The sequence below is a fragment of the Hordeum vulgare genome, chromosome 1H, assembly GCF_904849725.1.
Source record: "Hordeum vulgare subsp. vulgare chromosome 1H, MorexV3_pseudomolecules_assembly, whole genome shotgun sequence".
Classification (NCBI taxonomy): domain Eukaryota; kingdom Viridiplantae; phylum Streptophyta; class Magnoliopsida; order Poales; family Poaceae; genus Hordeum; species Hordeum vulgare.
The window spans coordinates 407,331,823-407,349,429 of record NC_058518.1 but is presented as its reverse complement, the minus strand read 5'-3'; positions in this window follow the sequence as shown (position 1 = coordinate 407,349,429).

Here is a 17,607-nt window from a genome sequence, read left to right as displayed (position 1 = left end):
CGAATTTACTCAAACACCATAGGATGGCAACCCAACATTGGATAATAATATATAGCATTAAGCACTATGGCACTATGTTTATGTAGAGATTACATCGGGTAGAAGAGGTTTTACACCGCTGCATGGAGGGGGAGAGAGTTGGTCTTGACGGAGGCAAAGGTGTTCGTGCAGATCGCCATCACGATGGTTCCCCTAGCGGCGCTCCGACGCCATTCAGAGAGAGGGGAGAGGGATCCTCCTTTTTCTTCTTCTTCCTGGGCCTCCCCCTAGATGGGAGCTGAGTTTCCCCTATGGTCCATGGCCGTCATGGCTCCCGAAGGGAAGGAGCCCTTCCGAGAATGGATCTCTCTCTCCCTGTGTTTCACTTCTATTTTGTGTTTGTCTCCCTATCCCTTCATCGTTTTTAATATTCCCGGAGATCCATAACTCCGATTGGACTGAAATTTTGAGGGGATTTTTTTTCCAGGAAATTATCTTTCTTGCGGCAAAAGAAGGGCTCCAACCAACTTACGAGGGAGTCACAAGGCAACACAGCTCTCCCATACCCCCTGGCCACGTCATGTTGCCTTTTGACCACCTCGGGCACCGTCTTTCGTTCATTCTTCTTCCCCAAAATCACATATATTCCAAAATGAATCTCGGTAAAATGTTATCGTGTTTGGACTTTGTTTGATATAGATTTTCTGCGAAACAAAAAACATGCAAAAAACAGGAAATCACACTAGGCATTGGATCAATAAGTTAGTCCAAAAAATAATATAAATTATTTCCAAAAGTATAAAAGTTGTAAATAATGGCATGAAACATTCAAAAAATTTAGATACGATGGAGACGTATCAGTGCCCCCCCTCCGGTAGGTGTTGACTCCAGTATTTTTTATATATTCAATTAAAAAATTGTTGCCAAGTTTCGTCCAATTTTGAGATGTTTTATTTCTACACAAAACAACATCATGATAGTTCTCGTGAAAACAACGTTAGTTTGGGTTAGTTTCACTCAGATTATGCAAATTAGAGTCGAAAACAACATCAAAAGTGCTTGAAAAATATAGTCTGATACGTATGAGACCTTTGCATTAAAAGATGCACCCAACCATATATTATTAATAAAACAATAGTCAACAAAACTTGACCCGAAGAAGAAAACACATGGGTGCGTGACTTGTGACAATAACTTCACCATGCAACCACTAAACCTATGGTAAATGATAGTAAAAACGTCACTCCTAGGCTAAGACTTCAAGAAGGAAACATCAAACATGCACTGATGATGACGAGTCGAACCATAGGCCGTTCTTCGGATTTTTATTCTTAAGCAGAGCTTCAATCCACCATCTTCAACAAGGGTACGACACATATGCACGTCGACAGAGCCTGATCAGAGATCTTATGTTTCCACTAGAATGAGCATACTCGTTGTTGTAGCCGCCTCTACCATCATACCTTGTTCGGCTACCATCGCCTTGATAGCTGGATACCTCTCGAGGAGCTACTGGAAGACAAAGACATCCCATACCGCCCGCCTCCCATTACTAACACACCATCCTTGATCCAGAGCAACATGCATGACTTGTCGTCTCTATAGGAGCCACTGCATTTAGCACCTCTAGTAGCATGCATGACTTGGCGTCTCTATCTAAGTCACTGTATGTAGCTCCTGCCGACGACATGAATTAATTGGCGCATCCGCAAGAGTCACCATGTGTAACATCTAACTAGATTGAACCCGATTGCCTTGTCGTCCATGTTACGACGGTGTCACCACCATCCAAGAACCTGGGCCGCCCTATCCCCAAACTCGTGCACTACCATCAGATCAAGACGATTGCCGCCGCGCCATGTCGCCCATACAACGAAACCGCACAATCGTTGCCATCGGGGGGCACATCAAGTAGAAATCTAACCGCGAGGGATCAAATCAATGCCACACCACCCCAGCACGAGGAACGCCAAGGTCAAAGATCGGCGTCGTATCTCCTCTTGGAGTGCGTTGGCCCATGCCGCCTCTCCTCACAACGACCGGAGGAACCCCATCACCGATGCCGCATGGGCTTCGCCTGGCTGGGCCCTTGGGAAGCGGCAAGGGAACGAGGGACTAGAGGAGAGGGGCCTCCGATGGTAGCTAGCACTAGTAGAAAAGAGGGCTTTGGTCCACCTGGGACCCATGGGGGCATCGGTCCCGGTTCGTGAGGCCAGGGCGCCGGCCGGGTTCCGGTTCCAGACACGAATCGGGACGAATGTGCCTCGCTCCTGGCCCACAACAATTGGTCCCGGTTTTTGGCTAGAACCGGGACCAAATGTTGCCCTTCACTCCCGGTTCCGTTGTCAAACCGGGACCAATGCTTGGCCTATATATACAACCCGACCGCGAGCAGAGCAGTCCACTGCTCTGTTTTTTTGGCCGGCCGTGGAAGAGCTTTGTGGTGTGATACGTCTCCGTTGTATCTACTTTTATGAACTCTTGTGCCCTTGTTTTGGACTCTAATTTGCATGATTTGAATGGAACTAACCCGAACTAACGCTGTTTTCAGCAGAATTGCCATGGTGTTGTTTTTGTGCAGAAATAAAAGTTCTTGGAATGTCCTGAAAATTTACGGAGAATTTTTCTGGAATAAAAGAAAAATACCTGCGCAAAGATCCACCGGAGGAGGCGTGCCAGTGGGCCACAAGCCCACAGGCCGCAGCCACCCCCTATGGCCTCGTCGTGAGGGCTTGTGGGGCCCACGTGGCACCACCTCCCCCAAACTCAGCTATATATCTTCCGTCTCACCCAGAAAAAAATCAGAGAGAAGGTTTCATCGCGTTTTGAGATACGGAGGCGCCGCCACATCCCGTTCTTCATGTGGAGGGCAGATCTGGAGTCCGTTTCGGGCTCCGGAGAGAGGAAATCATCGCCATCGTCATCATCAACCTTTCTCCATCGACAATTCCATGATGCTCTTCATCGTTCGTGAGTAATCTCATCGTAGATTTGCTGGACGGTGATGAGTTGTATGAGATCTATCATGTAATCGAGTTAGTTTTTGACGGGGATTAATCACTGGTATCCACTATGTTCTAGATTGATGTTGCTACTACTTGGCTATGCTTAATGCTTGTCACTAGGGCCCGAGTGCCATGATTTCAGATCTGAACCTATTATGTTGTCGCCAATATATGTGTGTTTTAGATCCTATCTTGCAAGTTGTAGTCACCTACTATGTGTTATGACCCGGCAACCCCGGAGTGACAATAGCCGGAACCACTCCCGGAGATGACCATAGTATGAGGAGTTCATGTATTCACCGCGTGTTAATGCGTTGGTCCGGTTCTTTATTAAAAGGAGAACCTTAATATCTCGTAGTTTCCATTAGGACCCCGCTGCCACGGGAGGGATGGACAATAGATGTCATGCAAGTTCTTTTCCCTAAGCACGCATGACTACATACGGAATACATGCCTACATTAGATTGACGAACGGGAGCTAGTTACTTATCTCTCCGTGTTATAGCTGTTACATGATGAATCACATCCGTCATACTCATCCATCACCGATCCACTGCCTACGAGTCTTTTACTACTGGTTCTCGCTACGTTACTTTGTCTTGGCTTGTCCCTTGCTACAAAAGGGATTGGGGCTACTTTGTTGCTGCTACTGTTGCTACTGCTGTCACTACTGCTGTTCGTTGTTGCTACGCTGCTACTCGTTGCAAGACCTTTTCTGGAGCCATAGCCGGGGAAGCATTCTTCTCAAGAATAAAACCCTCGTCAACGTGCTTTCTACTGGCGCCATTGATACAACAGTTAGGAATAGTCTGCCGTCAACAGATCGTTTCTGGCACCGTTGCTATCATACTACTTTGCTACTGATACTTTGCTTGCAGACACTAATCTTTCAGGTGTGGTTGAATCTGACACACTCAGCTGCTAATACTTGAGAATATTCTTTCGCTTCCCTTGTGTGAACAAACAAATTTGGGTTGAATACTCTACCCTCAAAAACTGATGCGATCCCATACGCTTGTGGGACATCAAGGCTTTTTTCTGGCGCCGTTGCTGGGGAAGCATAGCTATATTCTCTGAGTCACTTGGGATTGACGTCTGCTGATCACTATGAGGAATCCGAAAGATCCAAGAACTAAAATGCTGCCTTCCACTACGAGGAGAGGTAAGGAACTGCCATCTAGCTCTGCACTTGATTCACCTTCAGCTCTGAGTAAGTTTGCGACATCATCTCCTGCTAGAAATCTTGATATGTCGCGTGTGCTTGATGATGCTACTTCTGATACCCATGATGCTTATGATGCTATGCTAGATACTATGCCTGATGATGCTATGCTAGATAATATGCCTGATGATGCTATGCTTGATACTATGCCTGATACTACTTTGCCACTAGGTGCCCTTGATGCACATATTGCTAGAGCTGCTGCTAGATGTGATGATACTTCTGAAACTGTTGATACTATTGAAGTAGAACCTGCTACTATGCATGAATTGCCTGTTATGCCTGATACGCGCTATGTTATGGAGGGAGAGATAGCTGAGGACTTTCTTGCGTGTAAGGATAGCTATGATGTTGAGAAACTTCTGCGCAAGTGGAAAGAAAAATCTCTGAACGCTAGGATGAAATACGACCCGAAGTTTGCTACTTCGCCTATCTTTGTGACCGATAAGGATTATGAATTCTCTGTCGACCCTGAGTTAATCACTCTAGTCGAATCTGGTCCTTTTCACGGTTATGAGCCTGAAATGGTTGTAGCCCATCTTACCAAACTGCACGATATAGCCACCCTATTCACTAGCGAGGAAATGATCCGCCACTACTATATGCTCAAGTTGTTTCCTTTCTCGCTAAAGGATGATGCTAAGACCTGGTTCACATCTCTTGCTCCTGGATGCGTGCGTAGCCCCCAGGATATGGTCTACTACTTCTCTGAAAAATAATTCCCTGCCCATAAGAAGCAAGCTGCCTTGCAGGAAATATACAACTTTGCTCAAGCTGAGGAAGAGTCTCCCACAAGCTTGGGGGAGGCTCATCCAGCTACTGAATGCTTTGCCTGATCACCCTCTTGAGAAGAACGAAATACTTGATATCTTCTATAATGGACTTGCCGATGCTTCTAAATACCACCTAGATAGTTGTGCTGGTAGTGTTTTTAGGGAACGAACTGTAGAATAAGCTGAGATTCTGTTGAATAACATCTTGTGCAATGAGAATGCTTGGACTATTCCCAAACCACCTCCTAAGCCAACTCCGAAGAAAAGAGGTATTCTATTCCTCAGTCCTAAAGATATGCAAGAAGCTAAGAAATCTATGCGAGAGAAAGGCATTAAATCTGAAGATGTCAAAAATCTACCACCTATCGAAGAGATCCATGGTATTGATAACCCGATACAGGTAGCAGAAGTAAATTCTCTGCATAGGTTTGATGAGAGTGGTATTCCTTTTGATAAACCTGCTAGCCTATGCCTGGATGAATTTGATAACTTTGTTGCCAAACAACAGAGTTTCAATGATTATGTTAGCAGACAATTGGAACATAATGCTCATATGCTTAGTCATTTAAGTGCTTGTGTGGATAGAAATGTCAATGATCTTAAGCTTCTGGGTAAACATGCCTCTATGGTTACTACTCAGGTAGAACAAGTACTTAAAGCTCAAAATGACTTGCTCAATGAGTTGAATGACAATTCCGTTAGAGTCATTACTAGAGGCGGTAGAATGACTCAGGAACCTTTGTATCTTGAGGGTCATCCTAAGAGAATTGAACAAGATTCTCAAGGAGTTAGCACTGATGCACCTAGTCATCCTAGAAAGAAGAAGAAAGATGACAGGAACCTGCACGCTAGCAACCCTGTTGCTGCTACACCTGAGAGTCCAAACGATGCCTCTGTCTCTGATGCTGAAACACAATCTGGTGATGAACATGAGCCTAATGATAATATCAATAGTGATGTTCATGAAGATGCTCAACCTAGCAATGAAAAGGATGTGGAGATTGAACCTAGTGTTGATCTTGATAACCCACAGCCTAAGACTAAGAGATACGATAAGAATGACTTCACTGCTAGGAAGCATGGTAAAGAAAGGGAACCATGGGTTCAGAAACCTATGCCCTTTCCTCCCAAACCATTCAAGAAAAAGGATGATGAAGATTTTGAGCGCTTCGTTGAAATGATCAGCCCTGTCTTTCTGCAGATGCGTTTGACGGATATGCTCAAGATATCTCCGTATGCTAAGTACATGAAAGATATTGTGACGAATAAGAGGAGGATACCTGAGGTTGAGATTTCCACCATGCTCGCTAATTATACCTTCAAGGGTGGAACTCCTAAGAAACTAGGTGATCCCGGTGTGCCCACTATACCTTGCTCCATTAAAGGTAACTACGTTAGAATTGCGCTATGCGACCTTGGAGCCGGTGTTAGTGTTATGCCTCTCTCTCTTTATCGTAGACTTGAACTGGATAAGTTGACACCCACTAAAATCTCTCTGCAAATGGACGACAAATCAACTCCTTCCCTATCGGCATTTGCGAGAATGTGCCTGTTGTGGTTGCTAACACCACTATCATAAAAGACTTTGTTATCTTGGATATTCCCGAGGACGATGCCATGGCTGTCATCCTCGGAAGACCCTTTTTAAACACTACATGGGCTGTTATAGATTGCAACAAAGGCAATGTCACTTTCCTTGTCAACGGTAATGAGCATACGGTGCACTTTCCGAAGAAACAATATCGAGTACATTTCATCAATGCTATGAAAAAACTTCATCGATTTTATTGGGAGCTTTGAATGCCCTATTCCTCGTGTCAAGATGAAGTATGATTTGCTTTTTGGGAAGATACACATCCCCATTGAGGTGACTTAGTGACTATTCGAAAATTCTCCATTCTCTTTTTGCGATTCGAGAAAGTTTTGTCGAGGGGATTTGATCAATCCCATTGACGGATTTCTTTCGATGACCATGAGATGGATGAATCGAGGAGTCACAAACCTCTGTTCCAAGCTTTCACTTTCGGTTGCTTAGAAGAAAAATGATAGATTTAGTTTAATTTTCCCTGTTTTCTGTTTTAGCGTCCGGTAGAAAAATACCCCGAAAACAAAAGTTCTCCGAACGCTGTGAAAATCAAGTATGATTTTTCTAGATTTTTTGAAAAATACTGGGACAAAGAGTCTGTCTGGGGGCCACACGAGTGGGCCACAAGCCCTAGGGGCGCGGGCACCCCCCTGGCCGCGCCACCCAGGCTTATGGGGCCCACAGGCACCCCCTCCACTCATTCTTGCTCTCATCCACTTCTCCTACCTCCAGAAAAAATTGCTTCGCAGCTCAAACCTGTGTTCTTGCTCCTCTTGCTGGGATTTTCGATCTCTTTGCTCAAATCACCGTTCTCCGAACTGTTTTGGGGAAATTACTCCTTGGTAAGTGACTCCTCCATTGGTCCAATTAGTTTTTGCTCTAGTGCCTTATACTCCGCGTATTTTTGTTGCCTTGGTGACCATGTTCTTGAGCTTTTACATGCTGATTTTAGCTGGTCCCAAGTAGTTTTGATCCGTAATATGGCCTCTAGGCACTTGTGGGAGTAGTTGCTACAAGTTTAGTTGAACCTTGTTCACCTTTCCTTTGGGTCACTTAAAATTTCAGAAAAGGAAGATGTTCAGGAGAAACTTTCATGGTGGTTCCTCAAGCAAGAGAGGTCCCCTTCTTGCAATTCGGGAGCCTGATCCTTACCAACCTAGGGACACGCAAGTACAACCTTGTGAATGGCCTTGTGATGAATTTATGATTGAGGCAGGTTTCAAAGATGAGTTTGATGCACTTGTTCGCAACGTCGGACTCGAAGAATTCATCTCCGATAAAACTGAACAGTATGTTGCTCTCAATGCCTCTTTTGTTCGTAGATTCAAATTTTCAGCTCGCCGTGAGCCATCGGTACTGTTCAACCTTTATGATAAATCGTATACCATGGATTTAGAGGATTTCAGTAGATTTTGCAAAATACCTATTTGGGGTAACCTCAATGATCCTCCTAAATCTTCGGTTAGAGATTTTTGCGCTGGTATTACGGTTGGAGAAACTAGAGACATTACGCAAGCTACCATGGGGAGTATTCATTTTCCTGCCTTGCATTACTTTGCCCTCTTCATAGGCAGATGCATTAATGGCAAGATTGAGCATTGTCACCTCTGTGAACCCGACCTTAGTATCCTTAAGAGCGCAGTGACGGGTGACAAAAGCTTCAACATGGGAGCTGTTATAGCAAGGAGGCTGAATAAGAATGCTATTGAAAGGGATTTATTTGGTGGGACCTATGCCACTCGCATAGCAAATTTTCTTGGAGTACCCATCCGCGAAGGAGATCCCCCGCTCCATACAGCTTTCCTTGACTGCGTCGCTTTGACACGCTACCAGTTCCTTGAGAGGGATGACGAATCCCTCCTATACCGATTGATATTTAACCGACAGCGTGTTTTTCATATTACCCTTCCTGCTTCTGCTCTCTTTGACTTTCAGGTAAAACAGAGATATTACATAATGAGAGGAGAGGCAGAGGAGTATGAGAGGGAAGCGAAGGCTGCTCATCTCCGTGAGGCAGCTATTCACGCAGTGGCTGTAGCGCTCCCGTATAACCCCGATTATGATTTTGGGTTTCGCCAGGACCATCCTTGGGAGTAGACCAACTTAGGCCAAAAGCCTAAGCTTGGGGGAGTACGTGTTCTCACCGACTTTACATTCTTGCTTATGCTTTCACTTTGTTAGCCGGTGTTCACACTTTGCCACTGTATCATCCATGCTAGTTTATTTTATTTTCTCATTTTCTTTTCGTGTGTCCGTCTAGTTTGCAAAAACCAAAAAGATTTTCTTTTCTTCTTTTGCTTGTTGGGAGCTTTCCCGTGTAAATAGTTTTCTTTTTTCTTTGGGTCAAGGTAGAAGATATTGGTTACAATGTTTAGTGGCTCTTGCATGCATACCTGTTTAGCTTTCAGAGAGCCATATTACTTTGTCTTCTCCTTTGTGTTTGCCTGCAGATTCCAGCGTAGTCCAACGCACGAGCACACTTATTATTGTTCACATCATTCGGTCGTGCAAGTGAAAGGCAATAATGACGATATATGATGAAGTGACTGAGCCTGGAAAAGCTGGTATGAACTCAATCTATTTTGTTTTTGTAAATATTACTAGCTCATCATGCCTGATTCAGCTTTGTTGTGAGAGAAACATGTTTGCAATGACAACTTAGAGATCATAGTTGCTTATGCCATGCTTACTTAGCTAGGAGCTTATAATGGTTTATCTTGGATGCCCACATGAATGTTGAGATGACTGTGTTGTAGTATGATAGGATGGTATCCTCCTTTGAATGATTCAAGTGGCTTGACTTGACGCATGTTCACGCATGTAGTTGAAACAAAATCAACACATCCTCTATGATGCTCGTGTTCATGGTGATTTATGTCCTACTCATGCTTGCACTCAATGCTAGTTAATCTCAATGCATCTTGATGACTGTTGTTGCTCTCTAGTTGGTCGCTTCCCACTCTTTTGCTAGCCTTCACTTGTACTAAGCGGGAACACTGCTTGTGCATCCACTTCCATAAACCCAAAGTTGTTCCATGTGAGTCCACCATACCTACCTATGTACGGTATCTACCTGCCGTTCCAAGTAAATTTGCATGTGCCACTCTCTAAACCTTCAAGAAATAATCTGTTTTGCATGCCCGAACCGCTCGTGTGGTGACAGGGGGCTATTGGTATCTTCCATGCTAGGCGTGTTATCCTCGATATGTGTTTATTCACTATCATTCACGAGAAAGGGGCCGGTAATTGGAATTCCCAGTTCCATGCTCAAATCGAAAACATAATTGCAAACAAAATTCCCCCAGGATTGGTGTTGGTATGGACGGTACCCGAGGATTCGGCTAGTCGTGGAGTGTGATTGATTGCTGGTGGGGGAGTCAAAACTTTACTTTTCTGTTTGGGAACCGCCTATAGCATGTGTAGCGTGGAAGATGTTGAGAACTCTTAGTCATTGCGTTGACACTGAAAGCATGCCACCCAAAATTATTATCTCTGTTTTCAAAGCTTGAGCTCTGGCACCTCTTCAAATCAATGCTTCCCTCTGCGAAGGGACTGTCTATTTATGTTCCTCTTGAGTCATCCTCCTCTTACAAAAGCACCAATTAGAGAGCACCTCTGTCATTTTTATGCTTTGCTTTCAACTGTGTTGAGTATGACTATGACTGGATCTTCATTGCCTTGAATTACAATGTTTAGTCAGCCCTTGGTCTTTGAAGGTGCTCTGCATTTATGTTTTGCGGTCTCAGAAAGAGCTAGCGAGATACCATCTATTCGTACTGCTTCATGTTGTTCTGATTGAAGTGTTGATGTTTGAGGCTTGTTATTATTTGCTCGCTAGTTGATTATGCCATTGATATGAGTTTACCGTGAGACCTAGATGTCATTTGCTTTTGTGGTTTGCTTGTGATCTTGCTGAAATTCTGGTTGTGAGTTAGACATGGTTGCAACAACAAGATCAAACAGAGTTCGTCAAAGTTTTTCTTTTGTCTCTCTCAGTTTGTCAACTGAGTTGCTTGAGGACAAGCAAGGCTTTAAGCTTGGGGGAGTTGATACGTCTCCGTTGTATCTACTTTTCCAAACTCTTTTGCCCTTGTTTTGGACTCTAATTTGCATGATTTGAATGGAACTAACCCGGACGGAAGCTGTTTTCAGCAGAATTGCCATGGTGTTGTTTTTGTGCAGAAATAAAAGTTCTCGGAAAGTCCTGAAAATTTACGGAGATTTTATCTGGAATAAAAGAAAAATACATGTGCAAAGATCCGCCAGAGGGGGCGTGCCAGTGGGCCACAAGCCCACAGGCCGTGGCCACCCCCTATGGCCATGCCGTGAGGGCTTGTGGGGCCCACGTGGCACCGCCGCCCCAAACTCTGCTCTATATCTTCCGTCTCGCCCGAAAAAAAATCAGAGAGAAGGTTTCATCGCGTTTTGCGATACGGAGGCACCGCCACATCCTGTTCTTCATCTGGAGCGCAGATCTGGAGTCCGTTTCGGGGTCCGGAGAGGGTAAATCGTCGCCATCGTCATCATCAACCTTTCTCCATCGACAATTCCGTGATGCTCTTCATCGTTCTTGAGTAATCTCATCGTAGGTTTGCTGGACGGTGATGAGTTGGATGAGATCTATCATGTAATCGAGTTAGTTTTTTACGGGGATTGATCCCTAGTATCCACTATGTTCTAGATTGATCTTGCTACTACTTGGCTATGCTTAATGCTTGTCACTAGGGCCCGAGTGCCATGATTTCAGATCTGAACCTATTATGTTGTCGCTAGTATATGTGTGTTTTAGATCCTATCTTGCAAGTTGTAGTCACCTACTATGTGTTATGACCCGGCAACCCCGGAGTGACAATAGCCGGAACCACTCCCGGAGATGACCATAGTATGAGGAGTTCATGTATTCACCGTGTGTTAATGCGTTGGTCCGGTTCTTTATTAAAAGGAGAACCTTAATATCCCGTAGTTTCCATTAGGACCCCGCTGCCACGGGAGGGATGGACAATAGATGTCATGCAAGTTCTTTTCCCTAAGCACGTATGACTACATACGGAATACATGCCTACATTAGATTGACGAACGGGAGCTAGTTACTTATCTCTCCGTGTTATAGTTGTTACATGATGAATCACATCCGTCATACTCATCCATCACCGATCCACTGCCTACGAATCTTTTACTACTGGTTCTCGCTACGTTACTTTGTCTTGGCTTGTCCCTTGCTACAAAAGGGATTGGGGCCACTTTGCTGCTGCTACTGTTGCTACCGCTGTCACTACTGTTGTTCCTTGCTGCTCTGCTGCTACTCATTGCAAGACCTTTTCTGGAGCCATAGCCGTGGAAGCATTCTTCTCAAGAATAATCCCCCGTCAACGTGCTTTCTACTGGCGCCATTGATACAACAGTTAGGAATAGTCTGCCGTCAACAGATCGTTTCTGGCACCGTTGCTATCATACTACTTTGCTGCTGATACTTTGCTTGCAGACACTAATCTTTCAGGTGTGGTTGAATCTGACACCCTCAGCTGCTAATACTTGAGAATATTCTTTCGCTTCCCTTGTGTGAACCAACAAATTTGGGTTGAATACTCTACCCTCGAAAACTGCTGCGATCCCATACGCTTGTGGGACATCATGGTGCTCTAGCTCACCTCCTATGCACATGAGGTGTTCGGTGAAATGCCCAAGCCACACTTAAGCTTTCTCCTCTCGAAGCTCCTTGTCCAAGCTCCATTTTCCTCTAGTTTTGTGTAGCTTTGGCGGTCCGTCCGTGTCCCGTCCCTGTCCCCACCGCCGTCAATCGCCCGCGCCCATCTCGGCGTCGACACCACCGTGGTTAGTATCTTGTTCTTATCTTCTTTCTAAAAGAAAAAAGTTCTTACTTGTATGATTTAGATAGATAATTGTGTAATATTCTTACTTCTATTATTTTTTGTTATTATATAGTGCGATGGTTTTGGTATCCGCCTCCGTCGGCCCTCGTCCTGACTATGATTCGGATGTGGTATATATTATATTTTATAACTATTTATTTTATTTAGTGTTTATGACAATTATGACGATCAACGTGACATATATTTTTTAATCTAGGAGGTATGTGAACCGGAAATTCCAACCCACATAAAAAATCTTGTCGAGAAGTTAAATTTGGTTGAAAAAGAAAACAATTACTTGAAAGAAAATTTACAAAGAGTTGAAGAGGAGAAGATGATATTGGAGTTGTATGTTGCCGAGGTGCGTGACGATCACAAGATCAAGATGAATGCAATGGGCTTGAAGATTAGAAACATTAGAAAATATGTCATTCATACTAAGGCTTGGTATCATTATGTCGTTAGATCAATTTGTACCTTAGTTGCCGTTATGATCGCATTTGTTGTTGCATTTAAATTTGGTAGTTTCAATATATGTTCTAATTAGATGCTCTAGAGAGCTATATGTTGTTCAATAATGAGAACTATGTAAGAATGTTATGTATTTATTTTGATCACTACTGTACTTTGGCTTTAATGTGATGATGAATTTCTATTAATTTCATCACTTCTCTATTCATGATATGTTGTAATGGTTTTTAATACACGCACTCATGTGGAAAAAATGAAATAAGTTCGAAAAAATGAAATGCCTTTTGTAACAGATGAGTTTTCGTATGAAACCCACATACTTCGAAATAGATTGTCTGATTTGTACACAAAGTGCATCCGGTTTTTGCGGCAACCCTCTCAACCTTTTCGCACATGATATGTGGGTGAAATGATGATACCATGCCAACTTTCAACCTATTAAGAGTTCATTTGTAGTGCTTTTCAATTTTTGGGTCATTTAGGTCCAAAAAAAATCAATAGAAGCATGAAAAATACCAAATGAAGTCAGAAAGTGTTGAAAATTGACGATGTGGCCTTGAATGGTTCATTTTGAACACACAAAAAGTCTGGAGTTGAAATAAGTTCGAAAAAATGAAATGCCTTTTGTAACACATGAGTTTTCGTATGAAACCCTCATACTTCGAAAGAGATTGTGCGATTTGTACACGAAGTGCATCCAGTTTTTGCGGCAACCCTCTCAACTTTTTAGCACATGCTATGTGGGTGAAATGATGATACCATGCCAACTTTCAACCTATTAAGAGTTCATTTGTAGTGCTTTTCAATTTCTGGATCATTTAGCTCCAAAAAATCAGTAAAAGCATGAAAAATACCAAATGAAGTCAGAAAGTGTTGAAAGTTGATGATATGGCCTTGAATGGTTTATTTTGAACACACAAAAAGTCTGGAGTTCAAATAAGTTCAAAAAATGAAATGCCTTTTGTAACAGATGAGTTTTCGTATGAAACCCTCATACTTCGGAAGAGATTGTCTGATTTGTACACTAAGTGCATCCAGTTTTTGCAGCAACCCTCTCAACTTTTTAGCACATGCTATGTGGGTGAAATGATGATACCATGCCAACTTTCAACCTATTAAGAGTTCATTTGTAGTGCTTTTCATTTTCTGGATCATTTAGCTCCAAAAAATCAGTAAAAGCATGAAAAATACCAAATGAAGTCAGAAAGTGTTGAAAATTGATGATGTGGCCTTGAATGGTTCATTTTGAACACACAAAAAGTATGGAGTTCAAATAAGTTCTAAAAATTGAAATGCGTTTTGTAACAGATGAGTTTTCGTACGAAACCCTCATACTTCGAAAGAGATTGTCCGATTTGTACACGAAGTGCATCCAGTTTTTGCGGCAACCCTCTCAACTTTTTAGCACATGCTATGTGGGTGAAATGATGATAACATGCCAACTTTCAACCTATTAAGAGTTCATTTGTAGTGATTTTCAATTTCTGGGGTTATTTAGCTCCAAAAAATCATGTCGAATCATGTGAAGAATAATAGATCTTGTTGGCATTTCTTGAATCATGTAAAGAATAGATCTTGTTGGAATTTCTTGAATCATGTCAAATCATGTGAAGAATAGATCTTGTTGGAATTTGTTGAATCATGTGGAATGATGTCGAATCATGTGAAGAATATATCTTGTTGGAATTTCTTGAATCATGTCCAATCATGTGGAATCATGTCGAATCATGTGACGAATAGATCTTATTGGCATTTCTTGAATCGTGCCGAATCATGTGAAGAATAGATCTTGTTGGCATTTCTTAAATCATGTCGAATCATGTGAATAATAGATCTTGTTGGAATTTGTTGAATCATGTAGAATCATGTGAAGAATATATCTTGTTGGAATTTCTTGAATCATGTGGAATCATGTGGAATCATGTCGAATCATGTGAAGAATAATAGATCTTGTTGGCATTTCTTAAATCATGTCGAATCATGTGAAGAATAGATCTTGTTGGCATTTCTTGAATCATGTCGAATCATGTGAAGAATAGATCTTGTTGGAATTTCTTGAATCATGTCGAATCATGTGAAGAATAGATATTGTTGGAATTTCTTGAATCATGTGGAATCATGTCGAATCATGTTGAATCATGTGAAGAATAGATCTTGTTGGAATTTCTTGAATCATGTCGAATCATGTGAAGAATAGATCTTGTTTGAATTTCTTGAATCATGTCGAATCATGTGAAGAATATATCTTGTTAGAATTTCTTAAATCATGTCGAATCATGTGAAGAATAGATCTTGTTGGCATTTGTTGAATCATGTCGAATCTTGTGGAGCTTGGTGAAGAACCACCTGCTCTTGCCGGTCTTGAACCTATCCTCGAGCTTGAGGAAGACCTTGACGCGGGACTTCTTGGCCGTCTTCTTGGCCGAGTCCTTGCGGATCACCTTCTTCGGGAATTTGGCCAGGCCTGCGACCAGGAAGTGCCCGTAGGGGCAGTCGCGGGTGCCCTCCTCGAACACGTGCAGGATCACCATCTTCTTCCTGGCATACCTGCCCTGCAGCAGGATCACCGCCTTGCCCGGCTTCAGGAACTTCACCATCTTCCTTCTCCTCTCCTCGCGCTGCGCTGCCGCCGATGGGTTTCGGGTTGGGGGAGGGGTTGGAGGTTGTGGGCGGGGGAAAGTTGGCTGCGTGGTTGGGGAGGAGATTATATAGGGTTGGCGGCGCTAGGGTTTCGGCAAATCATGTGAAGAATAGATCTTGTTTTTGGCGGTACTTCACCAAGCACTTCAGACGTGGCAGGCACAGGACATTCGTGTCGGTTTGTGGCACCAACCGGGACCAAATACTTCCGTTAGTGTCGGTTGGTGGTACAAACCGGGACCAAAGACCGCCTTTAGTGTCGGTTTACGACACAAACCGGGACTAAAGGTCTCTTCTTCCGCTTGTTAGGCTACTGAAAGTTGACCTTTAGTACCGGTTTGTTCCTCGAACCGGGACAAGAGGTTTTCGCATATAAGGCGGAAGTTGTCGAATTTTCCCCAACCTCTCCCATTTTCCCCGCGCCGCCGCCGCCGGTCCATTCCTCCTCCTCGTCGCCGCCGTCCCCGAGCCTGTCGTCGTCGCCGCCCTCGAGCCCGTCGTCATCGCCGCCCCCGCCCCGAGCCCGTCGACGTCGCCGCCCCCGAGCCCGTCGACGTCGCCGCCCCCGCCCCAAGCCCGTCGTCGTCGCCGCCCCCGAGCCCGTCGCCGTCGCCGCCCCCGCCCCAAGCCCGTCATCGTCGCCGCCCCCGAGCCCGTCGCCGACCTCGACCCCAACCTCGACCCCGACACCGACCCAAACCTCTAGTGAGACATCCCCATATCCCCATGCCTAGGGTTCTTGCTAGAATATGATTCTTGTATATTTGCAAAATATTTGCTCAAGCCCTGAATGTTGTTGTGGAAGTATTTGCAAAATATATATATTGTGTTTTATTATTGTATATTTGGTGTCATACTTGCATGTTGAGAAAAATAGGTAGTGGGAAATAGCTAAATTCAAATCAGATGATTATTGTATAAATGATAACTAGAAAGTAAAACATTAAACAATAAGAAAATATTCTTAGAGGAATCTGTCTCGACGTCAACGATACCCGGCCCGCATCCTCGTCGTCGAGTGGTCAGCGAGAGCCTGCTTGATAGGCGCCAGCATGTCCGGGACTGGGCTCCGTCGGGCTGGCACTGGGAGGTGCTACCTTTCAGGGGTCGCACCTTGGTGAGGAATTCGGGTCTCATCGTTGACCCGGAGCTTCTTTGGTGGGGGTCGCGTGGGCCATTATCGGTTTCGAGGGAGCTGGCCCCCATGGAGGTGGTACGTCACCGTGTCAGGGAGGAGGACGAGCACGTCGGTCGCTACATGGCTGCGTTGGATGCCAGGTTCTCCAATACCTGGCAGGTTCTCCAGGGACATCACCCGAGCTATGATCCGGTGATGGTTCCTTATCTTTGGGTTGCCACTGCCTGCACTGTGAGACGTCAACTGGGTTTTTATCAGTGAAATTGTATGATAATATTCGAGATGTATTAGTGATAATATCGGTTATGTTTCGGTTTGTCGTTGCTCCTTGTATGACTTTCATGAGTTGTTAAATGAGTAAGGATGATGATGAGTTATATGTAATTTATTTTATGTATGGAACGGGTTGACTTTAGGTGTCACGGGGGTCGCTTCTCCTTCTTTTCCTTGTGTGCTAGATAGAGGAAGAATCCTGACTGTTGTCGTGGAGGTCGCTTCTCCTTCTTTTCCTTGTGCTAGATATTTGTAATGCACTAGGGAAAGAAGGAGTAGCGACCATTACCGACGGTCGAAATATCAGAGGGAGTGTCCACCATATACATGAGATGAGAGTTTAGGAAGGAAATTAAAGACTCGACAGACCTAAAGTCAACCCATTGCATATTGAGTAATAGTGATCTATGTGTTGATCATTTTTAGGAAGGAAATGTGTGACGACAAAAGGAAATTCGCTATGTGCAAATACTGCCAAGAGAGCGCGGCCTGTGCGACACGCCTCCCCTAGTTGATGATAGGCGCTTCAGCATCATGCTGGATGAGGACTTCGAAGTGGATACAGTAAGTCACAACAATAAGTCTTTTTTCGTAATTAAGCATGACTTCTTTTGCTTCGACTTATAATTTTTATTTTTTACTATTCTACTA